Genomic DNA, 6,057 nt, shown 5'->3' on the forward strand with positions numbered 1-6,057 from the left:
TTTTATGATGTTCTTCGAGGGCAGGGATACTGTCTAACTCCGTGGGGAATAGGATAGGCAAAATTTGTGGATGTTGTGCATAATTGAAAAAGAAAGGAGAGACTCCGCTAGAGGAGTGTGTGGTGTTATTGTAGGCAAATTCTGCTAAAGGAGGAACCTGGACCCATGTGGTTGAAAGACTAGTTAATAAACAACCTAAATACTGCTCTAGTGTCTGATTGGTTCTTTTGGTTTGACCATCTGTCTGTTGATGGTAGGCCGTGGACAGTCTATGGTCAATACCTAGGACAGAACACATCCCTTTCCAGAACTTGGATACAAATTGAGGACCTCGGTCTGAGATAATAACAGATGGCAAACCATGTAGACGTACTACCTGTGCTAAAAAGATGTGAATTAGGTCTTTAGATGATGGTATCTTTTTCAAGGGAATAAAATGAGCCATCTTGGATAGCATGTCTACTACCACATAGATGGTGTTAAAGCCTTGACAACAGGGAAGATCTCTAATGAAGTCCATGCTAATGGAATGCCATGGCGAAGGTGGGACAGCTATGGTCTTTAATAGTCCAGTAGGTGCACAATGGGACGCCTTTTGCGAGCACAGGTTAAACATGCTTGAACAAAAGCAGATACATCTCTTATCATGTTCTCCCACCAAAACCATAGTTGACAGGTATTGATAGTCTTGGTACTTCCAGGGTGTCCTGCTAGGCAGCTAGCGTGACACCATTCTATTATTTGCTGTTGTAGGGAGAGATTAGGTACATATAGTGTAGCAGGGTTTCCGTTCTCCCACAGAACTGTGCACAGAGATCAAGAACCTCAGTGAATTAGGGTGACCCAAAACCCACCTTAGTATCCAAAATCCCCTTACCGAACTAGCTACAGTGTGTCATTGGTCATAACAAACTCCTAATGACTTAGACAAACCAGAACATGAACTTGGGTTACCTCAGGTATCGTGGAACACATGAACACTCTTTCGCTCTATAATCATTTCAAACCACAACGGGGAGTAAAAGAACACACGTGCAAGTTTGAAATATTTATTTTTCAATGCAAGGTTCTCAAACGCAGTATCTTATATAATACCAGCATACATATTATAAAAATCAGAGTTATCAGCATAGTCACTAATCCATAGTAAGCGAACGGTGATAGCATAGTATAATGCAAAAATCTATAGAAATCTGTATCACCTATATTTCGCGCACCCTATTTAGCATACTATATTATATCTAAGAAGGTCTCATTTGGGTTTTAGCAGGGCGGGCCCATACCTCTAAATGTCAGTAGGAGAAGATCACATCATCAGCTACCAGCTCTCTGCATGCGAAGCACCATCAAGTGTGTTTTTGCATTCTCGGTAACTCTATCTTAAACCCGCTTAGAGCCCAATGTTGGCAGCAACATTATTTGTGTTATGTCTAATGTGGTGCGAGGATCAGGCCTCCAGCAACCTTGTGTTAGGTTATTCTTAGAGGGTGCAGTTCTCAGTGTGCAGACAGTGTACCAAGTGTACCAAGCACAACTGATATCAGAGCAATAACATATTATTCTCAAATAAATCACTTCTTTCGTCTAGGTTGAAAGCTACAATAACAATTATGTGTCGTGTGCAAACTGAAGCCGCAGGAAAATATGTCGTTTAAACCTTTAATAAACTCATGCTAACTTAACACAATATATAGAAAAGCAGTAACTATATGACACCCCCCCAATGATCCGAGGACGGTCAAAAAAGAACAAGCCAATATTATAATAAAGGCATAGCATGAAAGCAGAGTTCAACAATATTGAGCCAAGCTAAATGTATGTAGATGTATATAAAAATTAACAATACAAAATATGTATGAATGCCTATAGTGGCCAAACAAAAATGTAATAAAAGTCTTGAACTTGAGGCCAAATATAAAATCATAGGCCTAGAACATATAAAAGTAGAATGTCCGTAAGGGAAAAAAAGGCACCATTCAGAATTACTAAAAAGTCACGTGCCAGTATAGTGAAAGTCTCCAAAGTCACTCATGGGTGGATAGAATATGCAAAACAGGTAGCCACAGCTTCCAACATGAAATCACTGTCATCATCCGAAAACAGTTCAGCCATCCAATTAAGCAATGGGAAAGAACATACGTGCTCATCCAGCACCGGACCCTCTAGCAACATCAGAGGACAACTCGGTGGGTTCTCAAGAACGCTATGTGCCAGAAACTCATGCGCCGCTGCGGGGATGTCCCACTGACCCATTAGTCCATGCATCGCTGCCAAGGCCATAATCCTTTCGCCAGAACAAACCAACTCGTGAGCAACTACGGGGCCCATCAGGTGATTAAAATCGACTTCAGGAGATAACGGCAAGCAGAGACACAAATCAATGGCCCAGTCAAAATCGCAGCTCAGGCAATGAAACACAGGCTGGACACATGTGAAATAGGAAAATCGAAACGATAATCCAAATGCTGTGCTTAAAGTCGCAAGCGGCAGGGTGCCATAGTAATCAAGCATCCGGTTGCGAAACAGTGTCAGAAGGGGCTGAGCGGCTTCTTGCGCAGGATGGGCATCCATGTTTTAGGAAGCAGAATAATATCAAAACGCCTGCAGAATAATATCAAAAAGCCAGCAAAACAGGGAATCCGCCAAACAAACTCGAAAATATTGAATGGAAGAAAGCGGGGATAACACCAAAAATCTTTTCAAAGGTAGTCACGAGACCACTGCTAACCAATTTAAAAAAATGAGCTAAGCCAGACGTGGAGGAGGCATTAAAGATTTGATGAACTAATTCGCAGAAATGAAATGGCAAGTCAGTATTTAAAAATGCCTGCACCTCTGTGCGTGTGTTACCTATGTGAAGGACATAGGTTTCACGGGCCGAGCTCAGGGCCACTTCCTTTTGAGACAAAAGAGCCCTTATTCTGCTCATACCATTGAACTCCGCTTTCGAGGTTGGGATGCGCGGCCAGATGGAAACATCTGAATTCCCATGCGTGGGTGGATATAACACGTTCTTGCAACACACCACACGTTCTGATACAGTAACCACATAGGCGATACCGACCATTAACCCACAACACTCCTCGTTATTCAAAAGTAAATAACTACCGTTTGTCAATAAAGTGAATGTGGGAACTATTGCAGGAACTGGTGTGCCGTTTAAAACACAGGCTAAATTAGGCCGGTCCTGATTACAAGAACCATGCAACTGGATGTGTCTGCATATCAGTGAACGGTCAGGCGACTGTGTGCATTCTTCACCATTCAGATTCACTTCCTTTCCATCCTTCAGGCATCTGTACGTGTATGGTAAAGACCATGCCTCATGTAAAAAGCACTGCCTAGTGGTTCATATCTCCCTATTGCAATATATCGCATACAATTAGTAAATTTGTACAAAGCAAATGGTAACGTAATATCACCATGGATAAGCCATGTAGCAGCAGCTGCCTCAGCTACAGAAAAGGGCAAAGATTCAAAATTTTCAATGTGTAACATAGAAAATGATGCATCTCGCATGGAAAGCATGCGCTGCTTGTCAGTCAAATTAAATGGGGCAAATAGGGAGGACACGTTCATGTAACTCCAGGGCACGCGACCCGCCTTAAGAGTCTGTAGTGTCCATGCAAACTGCATCACAGAACGCAATTGATTTTGTCCATGGTACAATACAGACACTTCATCATTCACAATGTCAACTACAGAAGAGACAATATTGTTCAACGTGTACATTCGGGAAGAAAGCATGTTAATACTGTTATCGACAACTGCAAGCACTTTTTCCAAATTTGCTTGGTCAATCGCCCTTAGGCGCTTAGCAGCCTCAATTTGCGAAAATTTCCAAATTTCATTGTAAACTGCATAAATCCACCGTTTAGACCTACCCTTAGCCGGGCCTTTTATAAAATCATTTAAATCCACATTATCAGTCAACTGAGACAGATGTAGTTTAACTGCAGCTAAAGTGGAATGTTGTAACCAATTCTGACACAATTTCCCCACAGAGTAAGTGGTGACAGTATAATCAGTTTCAAAACGGGGATCAGGCCTGACTTGTGTGAACCCTTCAGCCAAACCCAGAAAACGACGTTGGCAAGAATCAGCACTTCTTTGCCACATCAGCCAACCCTTTGGATCCAAACTGGATACATTAAAGGATGAATTGTGTAATAGAGTCTGTAACTCATGAATAGACAATTCAGAAAAATTACCCCAACCTGAATATTCTTCCAATTCGGGGATAATTGGTGTATTTAATTTTTTAGAAGTAGCCAATACAAAGCATGTTGTTTGGGAAATAGTAGAATTTAGAAACAACATGTGATTCGGGATGAGACATGCACGGTGCAAAGCCTCAGTGCCTTGTACCTGCCAATCTTTGGTACCCCAAACCGATTTAAGGTCAATTATCCCTTTCCAGAATTCGTAGCCATCTACAGCTAATTTGTCTAGAAAGGACTTCGAATACAGCAATTTTGTATCGGTAAGTCTAACTTTGGACATGGGCTTTTGTGTCATTTTGAAATAAAATGACTCAGGATTTGATTGATTAAAGTCTGTAAAATAAGTGTATTTTTTCAGAAATGTACTCAAGCTGCCTATTAATGGAGCTGGGCAGTGTTCCCACTGCGTGTAATTCACAGCAACCCTCCTGGAATTCGTCTTATGCAGAAAATGATTACCATAATGTTGGAAGCAAAACAAATCACCATAATTAACAGAATCTATATATAAATCCTCAGCATCAAAAGCTGCATAATATTTCAAATCAGAGAATAATGCTTCTACGGCCTGAATATCCCAATCATCAGAACGTATATTTTGTTTAATCACATCCCCCATGTTTACTCTAAGCACATTCGGAACATTAATCACTTCAGTAGGCCCATGTATTTGAAATCTAACCGCATCCCACACAATCCCATCAAGGACAGGCCAAGCAGTAATGTTGACTGTATTCAAGTCTCGTTTCAGTCTGTGTGCTGAATGTGAAGAGGAAAGAGGGGCCAATGTTCCATTAAGGTACCGAATTCCTGTTCTTTCTTTAACATAGTGGCCATCGATCAGGCGGAAAAAATAAAACACAAAACCAATTGACATAAAAAGGTAAAATGAAAATAGAATCAACCAAATGCATGTCCAAGGGGGAATTAAAAAATATTTTTTAAATAGAGTGGCATATTTTGCAATTGTTGAGGGTTTCTTTGAAAGTTCCGAAACAGAGTCAAAAGAGAATCTGGACTGGTCGGCCAAACGAGTCTGCAAATCTGGCATAGATAAATCAGCAGGATAGGTGTAGTTCAGCTCATCAATGTTAGTAACAGGAATAGTATTTAACAAAGGACTGGATATAGCAGGCATCTCGAGGGACACCTCCGGTTCTGCACCAGAAGTAATAGCCAGCACAGAATGCCTCACCATGGAAGGACAGGATACAGCCGGTGTCATGCTATGAAGAATCGGCCACCCTGTGTGTCTTGACATTGTCAATAGAGATAAATCTGTTTTCCTTACGACCTGGAAGTGGTGGTAATATAGCTGTTCTCGTGCCCTTCACTCCAAGAACTCGAACCGGTGCACGATATGAGCGACAAAACTCTTTCTTGTTATCGATCTTCTCTCGAACCAGTTCTCCAACTTGGGGTAGCCAGCCAACTACCGGGATCTGCAACGCATCATCCGATGTGGAGGGCTAATGTTCCTTTGCTAGACTGTCTCTGGTCTTTTGTAGATCCTGTAAAACATTGCAATGTTCATCTACGTCAAAGGCCGTGGCCTGGGCCTTGCAGTCTAGACCGTCGAGGTCAGGGACGTACATCTTGATACCAAAGAGCATTTCGTATGGGGTCCGCCCACCAGAGACCTTCTAGGGAGATTATTAAGCGCACGCTGCACGCCATTGAGGTGGGATAACCAGTTTCTGCCAGTACCTATAACTCGAGCTGTCAAAGATTGCTTTAAGTCACGGTTCATTCGTTCCACTACACTGTTTCCCTCGGGTCTGTACGGAGACGAAAACTTGACTTGGACCCCCAACGAAACCATAGTATCCTTATA

This window comes from Lissotriton vulgaris, chromosome 3_1 (assembly GCF_964263255.1).
Source record: "Lissotriton vulgaris chromosome 3_1, aLisVul1.2, whole genome shotgun sequence".
Taxonomy (NCBI): Eukaryota; Metazoa; Chordata; class Amphibia; order Caudata; family Salamandridae; genus Lissotriton; species Lissotriton vulgaris.